Source organism: Lactuca virosa, chromosome 1 (assembly GCF_052849685.1).
Source record: "Lactuca virosa cultivar CGN04683 chromosome 1, Lactuca_virosa_CGN04683_v6, whole genome shotgun sequence".
In the NCBI taxonomy this organism is placed as follows: Eukaryota; Viridiplantae; Streptophyta; class Magnoliopsida; order Asterales; family Asteraceae; genus Lactuca; species Lactuca virosa.
In genome coordinates, this window is record NC_136426.1 from 32,975,967 (window position 1) to 33,000,290 (window position 24,324).

The 24,324-nt window shown below is 37.7% G+C and overlaps 1 non-coding gene across 1 annotated transcript; it reads left to right on the forward strand.

Annotated features, from left to right (window-relative positions):
- Nucleotides 1-18,139: 18,139 nt before the first annotated feature.
- Nucleotides 18,140-18,246, forward strand: LOC145151619 (small nucleolar RNA R71). Its single transcript, XR_013732184.1, has one exon. It is a non-coding gene; the product is annotated as a small nucleolar RNA R71 (small nucleolar RNA).
- Nucleotides 18,247-24,324: the final 6,078 nt, after the last annotated feature.

Below are 24,324 nucleotides of genomic sequence, written 5' to 3' on the forward strand. Positions count from 1 at the left end.
CACAATCATAACCATTGACTACGTCCAGCCACCTGCGCTGCCTCATGTTCAGGTTCGGCTGATCCATAATATGCCTCAGACTCTAGTGATCCGTGTAGATAGTACAACGGGCCCCATAAAGATAGTGCCTCCAAGTCTTGAGGGCAAAAACCACTGCCCTTAACTCCAAGTCATGAGTGGGATATCGCGTCTCCTTCGACTTCAGCTACCGCAAAGCGTAAGAAATCACCCGTCCTCTCTGCATGAGGAATACCCCCAGACCAGTGATGGAAGCATCACAAAATACCACGAAATCCTCAATTCCCTCCGGGAGGGTCAATACCAGGGCCTCACACAACCTTTTCCGATGGGTCTCAAATGCCGACTGCTGCTCAGGGCCCCATCGAAAATCCACCCCCTTCCTCGTTAGACGAGTGAGGGGTACCACAATCTTAGAGAAATCCTAAATAAATCTCCGATGGTACCCTGCTAAACCCAAGAAACTCCTGATATCCAAGGGGGGTTTCGGAACCTCATACTACATCACGGCCTCGATCTTGGTCGGATCGACCAAAATCCCATCCTCGTTAACGAGGTGCCCAAGGAACTGGACCTCTCGTAACCAGAACTCGCACTTCGAGAACATGGCATAAAGCCGTTCTCGCCTCAAAATCCCCAGAAACTCATGAAGATGATCCTCATGCTGCTCTCTGGTCTTGGAATACACCAATATATCATCAATAAACACAATGACAGAACGATCGAGCATCAGCATGCATAGCCGATTCATCAAATCCATAAACACTGCATGCGCATTGGTGAGCCCAAATGGCATCACCACGAACTCGTAATTCCCATAACGAGTCCGGAACACGGTCTTCTCCACGTCCTCCTCTCTCAATCTAACCTGATGATACCCATACCTCAGATCTATCTTGGAGAACCAAGATGCACCCTGCAACTGATCGAAGAGGTCATCAATCCACGGAAGGGGATAACGGTTCTTCACTGTTAACTTGTTCAACTCCCGGTAATCAATTCACATCCGGTGTGAACCATCCTTCTTCTTGACGAATAGTATTGACGCTCCCCACGGAGAACTGCTTGGTCTGATGAACTGCTTGCCTAGGAGCTCCTGCAGCTGAGATGACAAATCCCGCATCCCAGGTGGTGCCAAACGGTACGGCGCCTTGGCAATCGGGGCCGCACCGGGCACAAGGTCAATCCTGAACTCGACCTGCCTCTCGGGAGTCACACCTGGCAACTCCTCTGGGAATACATCTGCAAACTCCCTGACAACTGGGATCTCTGAAACTGAAATCTGATCCCCAACACGCGTATCCCCCACATAAGCCAAGTAGCCTGAACACGCATGTTGAATAACCTGACGAGCCCTAGGTGCTGAACAAAACCCTGAACCCATCATGGTGGCCTCTCCATAGATAACCAGTTCTCCCCCACCTGGGGTTCGAACTACCACTCGTTGGCCCTCACAATCAATCATGGCACCAAACCGGCTCAGCAAATCCATGCCCACAATCATGCAAACATCCCCCATGGGAATAGGGATCAAATCGATCGGGTAAGGCACCCCGAAGATCTCCAATACACAACCCTGATACACTGATGACACAGAAACCTCGTGTTTGTTGGCGATAGAAACCCGCAACTGACACTCTAACTTCCCAATAGGCATATCAAACTCTTTACTGAATGAACAAGAAACAAAGTACCGACTCGCACCCGAGTCAAACAACACAAGAACAGGCAAAGAGTTCACTAGGAACGTACCTAATAAAGGCACATATATAAGCATAAAACAAAACATAATCAAAAAGATAATGGATAGAAACATACCAGTCACAACATCTTGAGCTGCTATAGCCTCCTCGGCAGTGAGCTGGAAAGCGCGACCTCGAGCGCTCAGGGGCTTCATCCTGACCTGACTCCCATCAGTGATCCTCAACGTAGCCGACGCTGGAGCCTGTGCCGGCCTGGCAGCAAAGAAAGGACACTGGGCCTTCATATAGCCCACCTGATCACAATGATAACAAAGTCTGATGCTAGAAGCCAGAGCTTGTTGCCGGTAGTCCCTCATAATGTGACCTTGCTTGCCTCACCAATCCTTCGCTCCAGACCTCAAAAGGTGCAGAGCGCACCTGACCTTCTGGTCAGCTGGGAAAGAGCAGGTGAAAAAGCATCCCTCAACATCAGACAACCACCTCATGACTATAATCGGGTCCTGAACTCAATCAAAAGGCGGGGGCTTCGTATTGCCGAAGTCCTGATACTGAAAAAAACCCGCCGAACACCAATCCCTGCAGTCGCGACGACTGCAGTGACTACAGCAGCAACAGTCTAAGACAAAGCAGCATATCTGTCATCAAAGAACTCCATCATCGCGGTCTTAATAGACCTAAATAACTCCAACATCTGCCCCCAGAAAATGGCCACAAACTCCTCATGAAAAATCTCCCCAATCTTGTCCTTAGACACAGCTGGCCCACCCTGACTTCCATCTCTCGATCCGGATCTGGATCCAGCCTCAAATCGTCTCGTCGTCACCATACTGAAAATATACCAGGGAGATATCAAATAACACACATATCATAATAGGGGAACCAACTCCCAACAAATCCCTAGGGGTTGTGACTTCCTTATTATGCGTAAGGGTCCTATGCTTTCAGTAGTACGGGCCCATACTACCTTCCTCACCTACCCGTATTTATCTCAGAGGATCATCACAACAAACCTAACGATACACACTAGCATGCTCATAAACTCAGGCCAAACACTCGACATACACATGCGCTCCATCCCCACTTCCTAGAGGAACACTAAACATAACGCATCTGGCCGGCTGACCCCACACAACTCACCCCGCCACTAACTTCCACACGACCCTCCATTGGTGCCAGATAATTATCGCATGAATACAATCACATGACGCACAGTTTAAACAATCTTAGGCTAAAAGATTCAATCCTACAATGGTTGGACTCAGAAAAGAGTTGCGCAGCAGGACCAAATCCTTTATCCTAAGATCATTTAAACCATGTAGCATGTGACTTAGCGTATTCACTCAATAGCCAGTTCACATGCGAAAGAGTCATACAACAACCAATCAAGGATTCTATAAGAGATAAGGCATCATATATCTGGAAATTCTATCATACAGTTCCTGAAGATCCCTATCCTATCACTAGCATGTTGTTCTAACATATTGATGTGTGCAAATAGCTACACCTAATTTTAAATTATTAACCTAACTAACTTAACTAACTAAATTGCACCTAGGCAGTGTACCTAGTCAAATTATAGAATAGTGTGGGTAAGTCGGGTGTTGATCACAGGGAACGGTTTTAACTAATTAATTTACCTACTACTAAGTTAACCTAAATTTCTAGCAAAGTATTGGTTTTTATCTAATTTTGCAAGTTTAGATGAACTTAATTCTTAACTCAATTCAATCAATTAACAAATCACTTCTGTTAGTTCGAATCCACTTTCCCTCAATGGTTTATAAATTATTTATGACAATTCCTGTTGGTTACCAATTAGAATATTATTAGCAATTCATATCTAAATTTACTAATGTTAATTAATTCATGTAGATTTATGTATGGTCACACATAACTTAACACATAATCAATTATTGAACAATATTGGAGCTATGTAAGATTGGATTGTTAAACACAAATTATGGTCATAATATGAGTTCTCTAGCACAACCTAATTTAATAATTCAATTCCTTAACTAAGATTGGTTCGATCTTAGCTCTAATAATCTAATGTTCTCTAAATTACTAGGTATTCAAATTCATGTAGATTAATGGTCATTAACTACACAAAATAAGACATTAAAGCAATCTAATATCAAATCAAGCATGCTAGGTGTAATCAATCAAACACAAGTCATAACCAACAAGTAAAGTCTAAACTAATATATTAAAACCATGAGTTCCAGCTTCATCTAGCTAACAGAAGCAGCTATATTTTGTTGGACATTCTAACAAATAAACACAAACAGTCCATAGTCAAAAACATATTAAAAGTACCAAACTAAAATTTCGAATTATGACTTCTTCTTCCTCCTTGGTGTTAAGAACAATTCCCAGGCCTTCTTTTTCTGTGATTTTCGACTTCTCAAAACCTTTCCAAGTCAGCCAACCTCTCTTAAAGTCGTAGGGATCAAGGATATATATAGTTTTGGATTTTGCCCGATTCACGCCGTGAACTTTGAAGGCTCACCTCGTGAATCCAGTAGATATCTGTAATCAACACGAATTCCTGATCCGCGATGTTTATCTTCTAGAAGGCCTAACTCACGCCGTGAATCTTTTAATACTCACCTCGTGAGTACGTATTTTTCTGAATTTTTTTATCCTTCAAGCCTTTAACCTCCAAAGTTCCATTCTTTAACGCTTTTAGTCCATTTTCTTCAAAATGTCTTCTATTTGGCTGCAAAATACAATTTAACCTTATAAGTATCATTATTCCATGCAAATGACCAAAATATTAATTAAAATGTACTTAAATATTGCCTAAAAACATGTATAAATATGGAAATATCAAATACCCCACACTTATTCTTTGTTTGCCCTCAAGCAAATCTAATTATTTTTAAACTCAAACCCTCATCACTAACATCACATAAGACAATCCATTTCAAGCTCAGCCATTATACCAAGACCTCAATGCGCATATTTGTGTCTAAAACTTTTCATAACAACTTACCAATCCTAAATACTCACAATCCTTATAGACTTTCACCCCTTAGTTTATACAACATTCATTTCTGCAACCCTCTAAATGAATCCTCAGAAATCTTTCTTAACCTCAAGGTAATTTTTGTAAAGCTACCCAAGCATACATAATCTAGAAATTACAACTTTTGATACCACCATGGAGCTCTTGAATTCTTCACTTTCTTGAATATTTCATCTTTGATTTCTTTGAATTCGCCACCTTTTTGTGTGATTTTTGGTATATTCAATTTTTTGATTCTTTGAATTTTTGATCTTTGATCTTCATACTTTATACTTTGATTGCTCCAAAAAATCTTCAACTTTTCACTTCTTGGTAATTTCTCTCTTTTTTTTTACATGTATCTCACTTTTTTCACTCAAAGACCTACATGCTTAAGCAGGGGTGCTTAACTTCAACCCTTATTGGTTAAAGACATTAGTCTATGTGCAATGACTAAATAAGCTTTCCTGTATAGATTTCAAGTTTAGGCTGCAAAACATATTATGTCATATAAACTACCAGATTACCTTTCATATCTCATGACTTTTCACTAGGAATGAGAAGCCACAAATATACTATAGCATGTATTGGCTCAATTAAACATCTGAGCTCTCATCGGATCATCCCATATAATACTAGCAACTTAAGTTCAAATTATCTTTACTAGATTAATTATTAGATTATTATTTCAAATCTATTAAAAATTTTAAAATTTTAAATTTCCTAGCAATTTACTTTACTTTTTCTACCCCCTACCCCACACTTATTACATACAATGTCCTCATTGTATGCATAAAATAAATTAAAAACAATAAAAGGGAGAAAAAGGAACAGACTCTCCTGGGATAGCAGTGGCGAGATCGAACTCCAAATGTGTGGAAAAATTGTGCATCTTGAATACGGACTCTTCTAGTAAGGAACTTGGATCTTGAACACGTGAGATATGCAAATATGCCGACAAAATATAGAATCGAAACATCAATCTTCAACAAATGCAGTGTAAAACTCCAAAGCGTAACGAACAATGTGGTAAAGCATACGACACATTGCATGGTAGAGAAAATGAGCCATAATTATCCTCATAATAATTCCAAAAAGATTGGTGGTGAACCACATAATGAATATGCAACAATGATCTTCATTTTTGTGAAAAATATAGATTCACGCCGTGAGGGTATAAAATTCATGAGGTGAAGGCGGGGTGAAGCGGATTCTGGAAAATCATCATTTACTGATTCACGAGGTGAATAAGGCGTATTCACGCCGTGAAAACTGAGATCCCAGAAATAAATTTCCTCCAACTCTTCTTTCAATTCTTGCACTCAACCCCATGTATTAATTGATTAAGACTCTTCTAAACCTATTATTTTGGACTCTTTTCTCTAATTCTATCTTCTCTCTTGACTCACCCCACACTTATTTTAAATGGTGGGTCTCGACTCTCGGATTTAAACACTCCCGGCTAAACATATACGCACTCCTATCTCGACATTCCTTTCTCGCGATTCCTAGCAAATCTGAAAATAACAACCAAAGAAGAGAAAAATAACATAATATCTTGATAGGTTTACAATTCAAAACACACCAAAAATAATAAAAATAAACTAAAATAAACTAAAATAAACGAAACGATCAATCATCATCTTCATCCTCGTTCACTCCGCTTGTTCCAGCCCCGTCTCCTCTCGGCATCCAAAGCTCGTCCCACGTAGGGATATATGGGCATTGAGGTGGCACAGTGGGTGGTCTCATCACATTCATGTGGGAGTATATACCCTCGAGAAGTTGGGTATTTTAAGTCACACCCCCACGAAGGTTATCCAAGTAGGTACCCACCCGACTTTGGAACGGTTCGGTGGGTACACCGCCTTCATACCGTTGAGTTCTCCCCATCTCTCCTCGTGCTCTCACATTCCTTCTTCGAGGCCTCGGTTGTTGCTCGGGCTCTTCGGTTGGTTGGTCATCACCCTCATTATCGTTTTTTGGTATCCCCCAATGCGTCCCATAATTGACCACAACTCTCATGGTCTCAAGGTATCCCATAGAAAACTCATTCCCTTGTTTACACGTAAGTGTTCGTGTAATCGCAGGAATAAGCACGCCATAAGACTTGGCTAAATGGGCGACAAAGTGGCCACCACAAATTGGGCTTCCAGGTCAGGAGCTCACCGCATATTCCGCTAAATAGCGGCCTAAAAATAAGGAAGATTGCAACAAAACCCCGGCTGTAGAATGGACCACAAGAAAAATAAATTGATCTTGGTGACCTTATCTCCATTTCTTTTATAGTGGATGGAGAATGTAATGAGTCTGTGGATCAAACGGTGGATTGGTGATTTGATGCTGCTTTCCGGTGACACACCCGAGTTAAAAATACCCGAAGCAATATGGCTCCAAAACTCGTGTCCCGATATTCCCCCGGAATAAGTACGGGTAGCCTCCCGTAAGAACATAGCAAACTCGGGGGTCATGGCCTCATGTGCCTCGTATAAACCCATCCTCCATGAAAATTCTATCAAGCTACACTCCCTATATTCCCCGCCCAAGCGAAAGACCAATGCTTGTGGGAAAGTAGGATCTTGGACATTTTCGTGAAACGCCACAGTGGAAAAGAACTCAACACACAGCTCCTTATAAACTCTTTCTTGGATGGCGAATAAATTACTCCATCCCCTGCATGTAAACGAATACCCGTTCCCCATAAAGGTTTTTTTGTAAGAAATGGGTTTAGCCTTTCAACAAGTCCGACCTCCCGAAGCCTTTGCCAATTGATCGTTGGGGCTACAGCAAATTCCCTGTTATGTAACCAGCCCAATCTATTATTGTATCGGTTGAGCACGTCCCTAGATATATTTGTCGGGAATACGTAAAACGGGTGCAAGTTAGCAATCCCTCCTTGGTCATCTTGAAACTCGCGTCTAGGTGCCATTTCTTTTCTTTAAAAGAATAACCAAGAAGCAAAACCAACAACAAAAGCTATTAAATAATAAACATAATCGATTTTTTTTTTCTGGAAATCAGGATTCACCTCGTGAGTCTTGTGAACTCACGACGTGAGTTCGTATTCCACAGTAAGCATAATCCATCGTGAAATCGGGACTAAATATTGTTGGGGTTTACTAATAGGTCATTTCTAAGCACATTTAAACAACATGCAACCAAGGAATCATACATTTAGGGCCATAATTTCGATACTCAACATATAACAAACCCTAACCCCCAAATCAAAGCAATTAGTAAAAATAAAACCTTAAAAATAGAAGTTGTTTACCTTAAATAGGAGATTACGTAAGCACAAATGTTGTTTGTAGTGGACTATGGCCGAAATCGGGTGATGGGGGGACGGGGGGACTGTCTTCACTTCGTGAATATGAAAATGGTTTTGGTCAAAGTGGGTTTCTGATCCTATTATCTGTGGTCCCGTGTGTTTCAGGATTCACGCCGTGGACCCGTTATGATTCACGAGGTGAATAAGTCTGGACTAAAACTTTGGGCCAATTTAATTGAAAATCAGTTGGGCCATAAAAAAATAGAATCATGAGCAGCCCAATCCGGATTTTATTATGTATAAGCCCAATCTATTGTAAAATTTGTCCCATCAATTCTATTTTATTTTTAAAAAAACCATTTTTTCTATTTATTTTACCACTTAAATTTAAATTACCCCCACAATTACAAATGATTGGATGATTAGATGATCAAATATCCTAAAAACTAAATATGCAAAAAGTAAGCAAAAGGCATAAATGAAAAGAAAATTCAAACCGAGCTCGGGTTGCCTTCCGATAAGCGCTTCTTTTTGTTGGAGTCATGAGCCGGACTCCATGCCTCCTCACGTTGAGTTTTCCAAAGTGTCTGTCACCAATTGAATATTTTGTTCCTTCCATCGTCTTTTGTATGCTTGGACTCGTCTAATGTACGCTTTTTTCGAATTCTCCTTTTTAGCTTTTATCTAATTCACATCGAGCTTTCTTTTGGTCCCTTTATTTTTTTTGTAACTTATTGTCTACTTTTTCCTCTTCCTTCAGCTCTACAGGGACCATCTTTTCATCCATATTCACGCTCTTTTCTTCGGAAGTAACCTCGTCCTCGTCCTCGTCACTCGATAATTCGTCACTTTCCTTGCTTACCCAAGAATTTGGATTTGTGTAGGCAATTACTTCAACTAAAAATGGAACGGATGCTCTCGGTTTCGTGCATTTGACTTGTTGAATTGTCTTTAGTTCTTCTTCCATTAGCTTCTCCAATTCTCCAAGTTCATTTTCTTCATCAATATTGAAAACCTCACCTTGAACATCTCTCCCTTGGAAACCATCTTCTATTCCAAAAGTTTCCTCTTCATTTCCAACTCTCAAAGTGAGATTGGAATCGCGAATAACAACCAAGGCACCATCAGTATTTAGTAAAGGGCGACCAAAAATAATTGGAACATCGACATCTTCTTTCATGTCCATAACCACAAAATCAATTGGAAAAACAAATTTCCCAATTTTTACTAAGATGCCTTCTACAATGCCCCTGGGTTGTGTCACTGAACGGTTGGCCATGTGAATGGTCATTCTTGTAGCCTTCAATTTCGGAATATTGAGCTTTTTATAAAATGAGAAAGGCATCAAATTTATGCTAGCCCCAGAATCGGAAAAAGCATATGTCTTCAAATTATTACCAAATTCACATGGAAGAGTGAGGCGTTCAGGATCTCCCATCTTCTTGGTAACTCTCCCAATACAACTTTTGAACTTTGTTCACTAAGAATCACCTTGGAATTTTTCTTCAATTGTTGACGAGTATCTATTAAGTCTTGTATGAACTTCGCATATTTAGGAACCTTAGATAACGACTCGATAAAAGGAATATTTATTGGAATACCCTTCACTTGCTTTATAAACTCTAAATGCTCCCGTTCCAGTGCATTAATATTAGCTCGGGATGGAAATGGTAAAGGAGGACGATAAGCCGGAAGAGTTGCTGAATTTTTCCGTTTAGACTGGACCCACGTCGTGAGCATAGAAGGCTCACGTCGTGAGTTCGGTTGTTCAGCAATATTTTTATCTTCAAGCTTTGTCTTCTTCGGCTTTGGTTCGGACTGCTTTGGCTCCTCTTCTAATGCTTCTAGGAACTCAAAAATCGTCTCTTCTTCAGTTTTGATCATCATGACATGGGATTGAATCTTTTTATTGGGGAATTGTGAAGATAATTTTTCGTTCACCAAAGTTGTTAGTTGACCAAGTTGAGCTTCGAGATTGTGGATTGATGCTTGATGATTTCTTAGTAGGGCTTGTTGGTCAATCTGTTGGGTTATGAGCATTCTAACACTCCTAAGTGTACATGCAACCCTAAATACCTTGGATCTATGTTTTCTCTATTATACATACAATTATGAACATCCAAGGTATTATCCTAATCTAGCATACAAAATAATAAATATAACAAGATAGAATACATACCTCTTTGATGTAGAATGTCTTCATGAAGCTTGAGTGCCTAGTGCCCCAAGTGTGACACCTCAAATGGTTCACACAACACCAAATACACTTGGAATAACTTGAGAGAAACTTGAACACTCCTTGAAATCGTCTAGCCCTCACACTCACACATTAGTGCACGATTTCTTGAGCCATGGGATTCTTTTATATGGTGGCTATTAGGGTTACACCATGTAACTCATAACTTTACCAATTCCTTATGCTCCATGGATTTTAACCTCCATGGAGTATCCATGGGTCACCCCATGGACTTAGTCCAACATAAGGAATCTTGGATCACAAGCCCACATATATAAGAATGAATGATTTACACAATCAACCCATATATTTAATTAGTCTCCTTTTGATCACTTAATTAATTCCAAATTAATTGTTGATAAATACTAATTAAATAACCTTATTAATATATTAGAACTTATAATATATTAACCAACCTTAAGTGTTATTTCTCTCATTATAGTCTATCCAAATGCATGATGCCATGCAACCCAAATGGACCATGCCGGGTCGGGTCAAGTCTTACCAATTATAGTTATGGACTTAGACATTAATCCAACAGTCTCCCACTTGGATAAGTCTAAAACTATTATTGCGTATGACTTCAGGAACCGATCAGCAATCGTAGCTCTCAAAAGCTTCTGTCGAACTCTGACCTTGTCGATGAACTCTGACCTTTGTCAATGACTTGTCCATTAGATAAGGGATCATATATTCCTCCATTCTAGATATCATATGGACTGAGACATGGATTATCAATCATTCTCTCTGTCCATTAGTTGTTTCCCGATTTCTGATTCATGATGACTGACTGATTGAACAAATCAAATCAGTCCTGGCTTGGCCAAGCACTCACATGTATCATCTTTAAATCATCGAGGGGCCCACAGATATCGCTTTTATCCCGAAGGTAAAAGGAATGGATAAACTTCGACTCATATGGCTTGTTCTACTACTTGTTGAATCATACACAAAGGCACGTTTTATAACATCGAGTTACCGAATGCGTTTTCGTGCAATCAATGTACAACCAACTCATAGTAACAACTCATATCTCTAGGTTTGAAGAATATAAGATATTATCGTCTCATGATCACTCGTGATAAAATCCATGAAGTGATTCAAATGAGCGCGGGTTGAATCCAATACTCAGAACTTATGAGCACTCATGAGTGTTGTAGCACCACTTTGTCCACTAACTTGGACCTCTACAAACCAACCCATGACAGTCTTGATTCATATCTACTTCCAACATATGACCGACTGTGGATGGTTTGAATAACTTAATCATTCAGGAAGAGCGAATTAGTTATTCTGGAAGTCAAAACATGCAAAGTGAAACACAAGAATAAATGAATCAAATATGGTATCAAACCCTATGAATATAAATAAACACTTTTATTTATCACCATACTGATTACTCATTATTCATTGTTTCGGTTTTATCAACTTTATACTTGAATTAAAAACACTAGTTGTCCCATGCTCCAAGCATGTACACTATGTTTTTCTTAAACAATAGCTTTGCCATACACCAAGTATGCACTCTATGTTTGTCTATGATCCTTACTTTGTGAAATAAACCAATTGAACATAATTTCAATGATTCTAATTTCACACTCCCAAATCCTTATCGAAAAATGTGAGAATTTCAAATTCCTATCATTTATCGAAATCTGTTTAGATTTTAAACTTATATGCACTGACCCTCCTGTAATGAATATGTACAAAGTCACAAAGACTTGTCAACAGTCATTATAAGGTATTCCAATGGAGATCAACTCCATGGAAACTAAGTCTCATATTCAAAGTACATTGCTTTGGACATGCTTCTTGCATTAAGTTTTCTAATCTTACACATATAACTTCCACCTATGGAGACAACTCCATATTCTCATTTTGACTATCACTTCTGAATAAGAGATGCCTCTTTTCAGAATATGTCAATATGGTCCTTCCAAAATTAGCACTATACTTCCAACTGTCCCTGAGCAACCAATCTTTGGTAAACCTCAGATTGTCCTCGACAATTGCTTAATCATTTTAGTCATATCCAATTCTAGACCTTTTCCCTTCTTAATGCCTCTGGGCATTTGGAAAAATTTAGAAATGACAAATATTATAGCACATGCAATCGATCCTGTACCCAAAGCAAATGGTACACGATTCATGATGTCTCACATAAAGACATGATTCTAGACCAGTCTTTTGCTACAATATTTTTATTTGCCATGTTTTCAAAATTTGACTATGAAGAGGGATGCCGTAATCATAATCGAATTTTGAGAACGCAATATATAGACTTTCCTTAAGTTGAACCAATCCAACATGAAATTCATATATATATTCTTGACTAAAGATGATTAAGGTCTCAATCTAAGCCTTTAGAACTGAAATGAAGTATATCCTCTCCCTTAATTATAGCAAAACAACTTTTTCAATCCCTGCAGCCTCACGAATTGAAACTTTTGTTTTCTATAATTAACATTGCTAACTTGCAACACTAACAATAATTATCATGCTCCCACTAACATGATGATTATTAGCATAACATTTATGCTCCCACTAGCTTTGACATGTACTCAGAAATCAGCTGGACTTCTAGAAATCAATACTTTATTGATTTTCTTACCAAAGTTTAGATTTCTGATACGAGATGCTTTGATAAAACTTTATCAAAATCATACACCTTTCCTTAGATAGCATGCATGTGTGTCTAAACAATTTCATAACTATGAAAAGGGATGCCGTAATCATAGTCTCAATTGTTTAGAACTTTTGCCATTATCTTCAAATCTACTTGGTGGAAGTGTTTCCTCACCATCATTTTCATGAATCGGAGAGAAACCTTATGACCCTTAGATTTTATGGTGTATGTGTTCTTATCCATGTAAATCGTCAAAACCATAGTCACAAGACAAGGATAATGACAAATCCAAACTCATATGGACTGAACTTATGCAATCTTAACTTCTTGCCACCTGGCAGTACAGGGCCTGCCATTGCTTCCAAGTTGTTATGCAACCAATTGAGAACTTTCAAAACTCCTATGCAAAGTCAACTTTAACTGGAATGGGCACAGAATATGCCAACACGATAGGTTATAAACCTCAAGTCGTGTGCTAGTAAAGAACCTCAGGTTTTATTCTTGATTAGTTCTTGAAATTCTTTTTAGGATCTTTAAGACTCCCACTATCCTCTTGACATATAAGACTATCTTGCCAAATATTCAAGAGATAGTGCGGATTCTTTATCAAGACAAACACTTCACACAATTGGCCTTAGTTGGTCTTTGTTTTATCCAAAACATCACAACTTACCAATTTCAAATGTACAAGAGTAGGACACTTTTACTCTTACATTTGACAAGTGTTTTAAACCTTTCTTTAAGATATGTCACTCAAGTTACAATCTTGGAGTATGACTCTAAGAATTGTTTTGGAACGAAGTATGACTCATCTTCCTGATCTAACCATTTCAACAATTCATGACTCCTCTTCTTAGTCATAAGAATGCACTAAGATGACCTTTAGAGGACTAATTGTGATATGATTTCTAAATCATTAAGATGATCACAAACATGATACTAAAGTACTCTCCCATCTTTTCAGATTTGAGAAACTTTTATCTTTCTGCCTAATTTGATTCTTCCCATTCGTTCTGCCATACATTGAGACTTTTCCAATGTTTTAGAATTATACTTAAACTTGTAAGTATAACCATATTTACTAAACTTTAGTAAATTATGATGAATAGTCTTCTTGATCTTTTGTGGTGGACTTGACCGTGCACAAGAATGTGTACTCGATCCCTTAGTCCTTTCCTTATTCACATAAGGAATTAGTCTTAATTTTCCAAGCTGAAAGTTCTCATTCATCATACTATACAACTTGCATGATTCCAAGTTTCGGTCCAATTGAACCTTGGGTGATGAGAATCTTTCCTTATTTGGTAATATTAGACACTACCACAACCGAAAGAATCAAATCCATTTTTCCAATATTGCTATCAATGGAATCTTATAAGCAACAACTTTTCACAAATGCCATTGTAAGGATACTTAAAATAAATAAAATCAAAACCTTTTTCTTTTATTTTAAAACTTTGCGGAAAAACTTATCCTTACAATCCATATGAAAACCTTGTTGTTATCTATTCCTAAGCAATATAAATATCATAACTCTTAAGTAATAGCCCAAAATTCTGATCACCGAACCATGCGATTGAAATCCATCTTCGCGATCAGAATCAGCATGTACTTAATAGAGTTAGACAATGGACTTTACCTGAAGTAGAGCCAAACTTATTGACTTTAACATCCTTAGGTAAATTTGGCAGCTTCGTAACCAATGCCCCTTCCTTTGGCAATAGTTACCTATAGACCCTTGATAATGGGACTATCTCATACTTCGCCTCTCTCTTTACCATTGGGTCAACCGAGTTGACTATGGCCGATCCATTTCCATTGGGAAGAGAGAGCTTTACTGGATATCCAATGTCATCATTGTCAATGTCCATAGCGTTTTAGGAAGTTGATCTTAGCAAATAGATAAGATCATTAAGGGTCTTGTCTTAGTCTGTTTCATAGGATTCCCAAAAGAACTCACTATGTGACTTAGAAAAGTAGTTGAGCCACCAACTTTCTCAAGACTTTGACACCCAACTCTCCCGGCTTGTCAATATGTGACTACATCTCCAAGATGTGATCACACCTAGACCTTGCCTTGCCAATAGGGCTTGAGTGACCTTAAACTTTTTAGGAACTTGTGGGTTAGGGAGAATAATTGGAGGAGGTGAAAGAAGTATGATATCCATGGGACATCATCTTCATTTAGGAAAGCTTGTTTCAAGAGATTTGGGAAGATCATAAATGTCTAGACCAGACATCTTTTTGGGAGATATTCAAGATAGTTGATTTAAAGTCCTTAATATGACACCCAATATGAAATATTAAGGCTAGGACCCAACAAACTATTTTATAACTTAGAAGAGGGATGCCGTAATCCAAGCTATAAAATATTTGAAGGTAGGTGAATGACGATTCACCAATTTCCACCATGAAAAACGAAATAATTTATTAGGTTTTAATTGGATTTGAAAGTCCTAGATCTTTGAGATTCATTGAACTGTTCAAAGGCATGTTTCAATCTCGAGTGTGCCCTTCAGGTTTTGTGACTGGGATGCCGAGGATCACAAAACAAGGTGTGAATAACCATGCAAATATACTTGGTACCCTTAATATTTACCCCTTAATCAGTGTGTCGGTTAACCACACACGCTCCACCGATACTATGATAAATATTAAGTTACCCTTTGCCTACCTTGTTAAGTCCAGGGTAGTGTGCCAGTTAACCACACACGCTCCACTAACGACTTAAGCAAAGTGCAAAGTGTAATTTCATGGGTTAGCACCAAATTCACATTTTCCTAAGTAACTAAGATTGGGTATTAATAAGAGTTTAGTTACTTAGTATTTATCATTAATACTTTTAATGAAAGGAGAATTATAGTCCTTGTCCTACCCGTTCGGCTAACGACCCTCCACCAGTCAAGGAAGCGGTGGGTGAGAGTGGACACCCATTAAACTGCCATTTTATAGGCAGTAACCTTATACCCCCCTTATAGACCGGCTTCGTGAATGAGGCCTACTAACGGTAAGACTGACTTTACTCTTATACATATATATAAATATTATTAACTTATAATATTATAAAGTATAAGGGTTGAATTTTAACTTTTAAAATTCTAAGGGCTAACTTGGAATTAAAGTATTCATAAGTGAAAACTTTTCAAATTCCAAAACTTGAGGGCAAGTTTTGAAACTATTCAAAACTAATTAATTCAATAACTTATGAGTTTAAAGTAGTTTTAATTAAAAAAAAAAAAAAAAAAAAAAAAAAAAAAAAAAAAACTCTTCAAGTTTCATAACTTGAGGACAAGTTATGGAAGACTTTAAACTAATTAATAAAAAAAAACTTTTTTTTATTGTAACTTATGGAACTAATTAAGGTTACATTTTTTTTTTAATTTAATGAAGAGACTCTTGAACCTCCATAACTTGAGGACAAGTTATGGAGTCATAAAACCATTTAATTAGAACTAGACTCTTCATTTTGTAACCTTTGCCAACTTTTATGAGTTTTATGATTCTTAAATGTGACTTTTCATATAACTTGAGGACAAGTTACAAAAACACACTTTGGAATCAAATCTTAGATTAAAATGGATTGAAAACAACTATTTCACACAACTTTTCTATTAATCTAAGAACCTCATAAGAACAAGATAATTCAAATCATCAATCTTCAAGAAATTAGCATGAACATACAAACTAATACAAATCTTGAAATTATGACAATTATCTTAGAAATTGGATTAGCATGAACATTACCACATCAAAAACAAGTTTATAAGTCCAAAAACATCTTAGGGTAATGTTCCTAGTCCAATTCCAGCCAAAACAATCGAATATATGCATCCAACTCGATTTTTCAGCTACTTTTGCAAGTATAACAAGAAAACAAGCCTAGGCTCTGATACCACTGTTGGGTTATGAGCATTCTAACACTCCTAAGTGTACATGCAACCCTAAATACCTTGGATCTATGTTTTCTCTATTATACATACAATTATGAACATCCAAGGTATTATCCTAATCTAGCATACAAAATAATAAATATAACAAGATAGAATACATACCTCTTTGATGTAGAATGTCTTCATGAAGCTTGAGTGCCTAGTGCCCCAAGTGTGACACCTCAAATGGTTCACACAACACCAAATACACTTGGAATAACTTGAGAGAAACTTGAACACTCCTTGAAATCGTCTAGCCCTCACACTCACACATTAGTGCACGATTTCTTGAGCCATGGGATTCTTTTATATGGTGGCTATTAGGGTTACACCATGTAACTCATAACTTTACCAATTCCTTATGCTCCATGGATTTTAACCTCCATGGAGTATCCATGGGTCACCCCATGGACTTAGTCCAACATAAGGAATCTTGGATCACAAGCCCACATATATAAGAATGAATGATTTACACAATCAACCCATATATTTAATTAGTCTCCTTTTGATCACTTAATTAATTCCAAATTAATTCTTGATCAATACTAATTAAATAACCTTATTAATATATTAGAACTTATAATATATTAACCAACCTTAAGTGTTATTTCTCTCATTATAGTCTATCCAAATGCATGATGCCATGCAACCCAAATGGACCATGCCGGGTCGGGTCAAGTCTTACCAATTATAGTTATGGACTTAGACATTAATCCAACACAATCATCATAGCTTGCTGATCTTTCATCATTTTCATTTGATCTTTTAGTGTTGCATCAGCATCATCATGCCTTTTCTCAGAAGCTTCCATATAACGAACCAGCATGTTCTCCAAGTCAACCTTCTTCTCAGCTGGTGGTTATTCTTTTTGGTAGAAGCCTCGGCATGTCTGCCTATATTTTTCTTCCTTTTGCTTCTTGTATTCATCATATGGAAACCACTCCTTCTTTGGTTTTCTCCAGTCCTCATCATATATATCCACACTAGAGTAGCAAACTTGAGCTCTTCTGTTCCCATTATCATCCAAGTGGCAGTCTTTAGTCAAGTGTGGACCATTGCACCTTTCACATCCAACTCTAATAGCATGTATTGACTGGTCCATCTTTGTCATTCTCCTATCCATAGTATCAAGCATGGCTAGTACAACAGGCATTTCTTTAGAATTTCCTCCCCCAATGCCCTTAATACCTTTATTCCTTGGATTGTGGTACTCACGAGAATGCTTTGCGAACTCTTCAATTAACTCCTTGACTTCACCCAGATTTTTCTTTGTAAGTGGTCCTTGAGAATCAAGGAGTTACCTAGTCATGACATTAACCCCGTCATAGAATATAGATACTTGTTGTATGTTGAGGTCATTTTGAGGACAATTTCTTAGTAACCCTTTGTAGCGCTCCCATGCCTCATAAAGTGACTCACCCGGATTTTGCTCAAAGTTGGCTATTGCCTTCTTGAGTTTAGATATCTTCGATGGTGGGCAGAATTGTTCTAAAAATTGCTCGTGCATTTGGGGCCAGGTAGTGATTGCACTAGGTGGAAGTGCTTTCAACCAGTCTTTTGCAGCTCCTTTAAAAGTGACTGGTAGCATCCTTAGCAAGACTATCTCTCTAGGAACATTTGGGACATTGAAATAGTATGCTATGTCATTTACTTCATCTAAATGTTTGTAAGCATCCTCATGATCCTTTCCAGAACATGGTACATCCTTAAGTGCAGTAAGGATGTGTCCTTTCAGCTCGAATGTGGCAGTTGCAGGAATTGCAGGTTGTACTAGGCCAGGACCAGCATTGTCTCTAATTCGCTTATTGTAAGCTCCCATGAACATATCCGCAATGTTGGCCATCTCGTTTTCTGGCTCGTCTTCGGGTTCACTTTTTCCTAAATCGAATTCTATTTTAGTTTCGTATTCGGATCCTTGCGGACTAGGTATTTGATCAAAGCTCTCAACCTTGCTTTTATCCTTTGAAGATGTACTTGACTCTCCCGTGTTCTTCCTTTTCTTCTTCCCAAAAACTGACTTTAGATCTTTGAAAGGCGACTTCTTTGGTGTTTGGTTCACTCCTGCGTTCTTATCTGTCTTCTTGTGAATGGCCGACTCTGGATCTTCAAGTGGTGGCACAAAAGGTGTGTTGGAACCTCTGGTCATGAACTACTGCAAAGAAAAATAAAAATAAAAACGTAAAACTGAACAAAAGCGGAAAAACTAAGGAAAACGAAAAACTACTGAACTCACGTCGTGAGCTTAAGGCTCACGTCGTGAGTCTAGTACTGAAACAAAAATCTAAGCTGAAAAATTAACTTTTTTCAGGTTTTACCCCACAAAAAGGATCGATTAACCTAAAGCAAATAAATCAACAATCAAATAAGCCGTTCCCCGGCAACGGCGCCAAAAACTTGATGCGTGCAAATAGCTACACCTAATTTTAAATTATTAACCTAACTAACTTAACTAACTAAATTGCACATAGGCAGTGTACCTAGTCAAATTATAGAATAGTGTGGGTAAGTCAGGTGTCAATCACACGGAATGGTTTTAACTAATTAATTTACCTACTACTAAGTTAACCTAAATTTCTAGCAAAGTATTGGTTTTTATCTAATTTTGCAAGTTTAGATGAACTTAATTCTTAACTCAATTCAATCAATTAACAAATCACTTCCGTTAGTTCGAATCCACTTTCCCTCAATGGTTTATAAATTATTTATGGCAATTCCTATTGGTTACCAATTAGAATATTATTAGCAATTCAGGTCTAAATTTACTAATGTTAATTAATTCATGTAGATCTATGTATGGTCACACATAATTCAACACAAAATCAATTATTAAACGGTATTGGAGCTATGTAAGATTGGATTGTTAAACACAAATTATGGTCATAATATGAGTTCTCTAGCATAGCCTAATTTAATAATTCAATTCCTTAACTAAGATTGGTTCGATCTTAGCTCTAATAAGCTAATGTTCGCTAAATTACTAGGTATTCAAATTCATGCAGATTAATGGTCATTAACTACACAAAATAAGACATTAAAGCAATCTAATATCAAATCAAGCATGCTAGGTGTAATCAATCAAACACAAGTCATAACCAACAAGTAAAGTCTAAACTAATATATTAAAACCATGAGTTCCAGCTTCATCTAGCTAACAGAAGCAACTAGATTTTGCTGGACATTCTAACAAATAAACACAAACAATCCATAGTAAAAAACATATTAAAAGTACCAAACTAAAATATCGAATTATGACTTCTTCTTCCTCCTTGGTGTTAAGAACAATTCCCAGGCCTTCTTTTTCTGTGATTTTCGACTTCTGAAACCTTTCCAAGTCAGCCAACCTCTCTTAAAGTCGTAGGGATCAAGGATATATATATATATAGTTTTGGATTTTGCCTGATTCACGTCTTGAACTTTGAAGGCTCACCTCGTGAATCCAGTAGATATCTGTAATCAACACGAATTCCTGATCCGCGATGTTTATCTTCTAGAAGGCCTAACTCACGCCGTGAATCTTTTAATACTCACCTCGTGAGTACGGATTTTTCTGAATTTTTTTATCATTCAAGCCTTTAACCTCCAAAATTCCATTCCTTAACGCTTTTAGTCCTTTTTCTTCAAAATGTCTTCTATTTGGCTGCAAAATACGATTTAACCTTATAAGTATCATTATTCCATGCAAATGAATATTAATTAAAATGTACTTAAATATTGCCTAAAACATGTATAAATGTGGCAATATCACATATCATAACATAATCTCAATTAGCTATGTGGTAATTTGGGGTCTACTTACTGGCTCCGACTGATTGTACACATTGCATCCTCCTTGATTATTTTGAAAACCATTTGAAAATTGTTTTTAAAATCTTTTTCCTTAGTTTGAGACTGGATTCACACGAGTGTTCCTCCAATTCACTCAAACCAAGGCTCTGATACCAACTTGTAACATCCATAAAATTCATGAAAAATTTTAAACTTTTAAAAAACCAATCCACAAATCAACATTGTTTACAATTTAGTTTTCAAAACATGTTTAAATTAGAGTTTTCCCAAAATCATAAATCAAAACACGAGTAGGTGCACGATCACGCCTTCGCCTTCCCGCTATCATCTGAGGTACCTGAAACATAACCCAAAACTGTAAGCCCAAAGCTTAGTGAGTTCCCCCAAAGTACCAACACACAGGTAAATAACAAATATACAATAACAACATGTCCAATCAACCATCGGGTTGGAATACTCCAAGCCACTCAACCATCGGGTTGAAATACCGACATACTATGAGTCCAATCAACCATCAGGTTGGAATACCACAGGCCCTCAACCATCGGGTTGAAATTCCAACATACTATGGGTCCAATCATCCTCGGGATGGAATACCCTCAAGCCCATTCAACCATCGGGTTGGTATGCCTCGGCCTGTTGGCTTACGCACAAAGCAGTTAAGCCTCAGCCACCAACCAAACATGTACATATATAACATATAATTATATAACAGTCTACAACCAGTTAAACAGATCTACAGATCACTAAGCATAGCATCATCCTATATACCAGGATACCGATCTAACAGATCACTACAGAACAATAGCATGCATAACAAGATATCAATCCAATGGGTCAGCATTGGTGCCTTCGACCCGCAAGTACAGTGAGGAAAACTCACCTCGCAAACTGAACATAACTGATGAGGCCCGACTCCGAATCCCATCTCTCTAATCGATACCTATTTCCATCAAATGACCAATTCCATCAAAATCCCAAAATGTCCTCAAGGTCAAACGTGGTCAAAGTCAACTGATCAAACCCACTAAGTCAACTGAGTCAACCCAACAGAGTCAACCCAACCGAGCTGACCCAGTGCGAGTACACGAACTCCGAAGGTACGCTTAGCGTACGCGAAGCCTCGCATAAGACCACCATCGGGGTGGTTGACCGAGTACGCGGGGCGTACCCTCACAGCCTCCAAACTCCATTTGGTGCTTAATGGTTTAAGCACTTAAGCCCATATTTCAAATCCATGACCAAAACATACCCTAGAGTCATAAAGTTTCCAACTTTATGACTTTACACGCCTAATAAGAGCTTAACACAAGGTCTTAATCCATTAAGACCTTATACAGGATGCATGGAGCAAAACTAACTAAAGGGACTTCACTTTTATGGCTAAGGACCCTTCCTAGGATCTGAAAGGACAGATCAAGACGTCAAGAGCAAACCATGCACAAGATGGGACCTTTGGGACAAGAAAAGCAACATAAAACACCCAAAAATGGGATCTAACAACCAAGATATCAAGGTATAGACTTTATACCTTCTGGAGCTTCTTAAGAAGGCAAAGATCCCAAATCCACAAGCTTGCTTCCACTTCAAGGCTCCTTAATGCAATTTCTTCCTCCTTCAACACACCAAGAACCCTCTCTTGAGCTTAAAACACACACTAAGAGGGCTAGGGTTTGCAAAAAACGTCTCAAAGGATGTGGAGGCTAAAAAGGTGAGGAGAAATGAGACATAATGTTGCTTAAATACCACCCAAACCTTAAAAATTAGGGTTTCCTCCTGAAGCTAGTACGCCCCACGTACATAAGTGTACGCCCAACGTACTAGGGGGCGCCCTAGTACGCTCAACTTACACACATGTACGCATGGCGTACTCTTCCTGCCATAATTACGAAATCGCCTCTAGGGCTTCAAAGCATAACTTCTTGGACTTAGGGACCAAAATGATATGAACTAGAATTATAGGGATGAATTTAGAAGTACCTAAACATCGGGATGTTACATTATATCTAAAGAATACTATTCAAGAGATCTTTCGCTCTTGTTTAGATAGTTTTGGCTAACAATCGACCAATTTTAATTTCGGTTTCAGTGTCGCGCACTGCTGTACTGAAACTTCGAAAATCATAACTTCCTCATACGAAGTCAATTTTAGACGTTCTTTATATGCACTCTCTCTCTTTTACGACTAATATGACTTTCGTTTAGATTACTTAAGCTAATAAGCAACATATCTCAGATTTACTTTTTACGACACGTTGTGCCGTATAGGGCTGAACACAAAACTTCGAACAATCATAACTTCTTTATACAAAGTCGGATTTAAGCGTTCTATCTATCTACGAAATTCGTATTGATGTTTTCTACATGTTTATGATGATTACTTTGGCTAAAAAGTAATATATTTTCACTTTAAATTTTATAAACCAACGGTTTATATTAAATCCTACTAAAGAGTGAAAGCGGGGTGTTACATGGCTAGAGGGAGTGGTGCCGCACTTGACATAGTCCACATATGCGACATGTAGGATTTGTCACACCACTTTAAAATCTTGTCATTTAGAGGGCGTGGGATGTCACGCTTTCCATTCTAATTTTTTATTCTAAAACTAATTAATATAAAAAATAAACATTTTAAACAAATTATTTTTATAAAAACTAAAATTTCATTAAACTAGAAAGGAAATTACAACAAAAAAATACAACATAGAATTTAAAATTACAAAACCTACAAATTTAAATTACGGAGCCTAGAAATTAAAACACAAGACAAGAGAAATTAAAACACACCACTAGTTCATTCGCATTGTTGACGTCATTTGTCGGACCGCCTCACAACTTGCCAAAACTCAACAAACCAAAAAAGTTTGTTAGTTTCTTCATAAAAAGCTTCAAGAGCATTAACCAACAAAATTCATTTAGTTTCACCATTCACTACTTCACGCCTAATCCTAAGAAACACATTGTGAAACTGCACTGCAAGAACATTTGTATTTCTCCATTTGGAGAAAAGTTGATCTTTACTTCGTTGTTGACCGACTTCGTGGTTGTATCTTTCGCTAACTCTCATCCAGAAAGTAGACAAAGTGATGTTGAAGTTGATTGACTCTTCGACTACATCAATCCATGAACAAGCTAATATGATCTCTTCATCCGTGGACCAAACACGAGCCATATTTTGGAGATGAAGTTTTGAAGAAGATGGAAAATAAAAATGTTTGGAAAGTTGAATGAAGAAGGTTTGAATGTGGTAAAACCAGCTCAGACATGCCAATCTTGCCACAATCCACTTCACCCAGCCTACTAACTAAAATCAAATTAGTCAACAGGAAAATAAGCTTATTTAACATTTCTTTAAGGAAAAAATTCATAAATGGTCCATATGCTTTTCAAAAATCTGAGATATAGTCCCTAAGTTTAAAAAACCACCCAGGTGGTTACCGTGGTTTCAAAACTTTTAACAAAAGGTCCTTATTGCTCACTCCGTCAAGTTTTGTCCGTCAACTGAAGAGCATTTCCGTCATTTCACTAACACAGGGACCATTTATGAAGTTTTGTCTTATATATATATATATATATATATATATATATATATATATATATATATATATATATATATATATATATATATATAATATACAAAGGGTCCCCCCTCTCTCTCCTAAAAAACACATGCATATATTGGCTTTAGCACAAAAATTGGTGTCAACCACTTTGTTCCCAGGAGGCAAATCCATTTGACCATCCTCCTTAA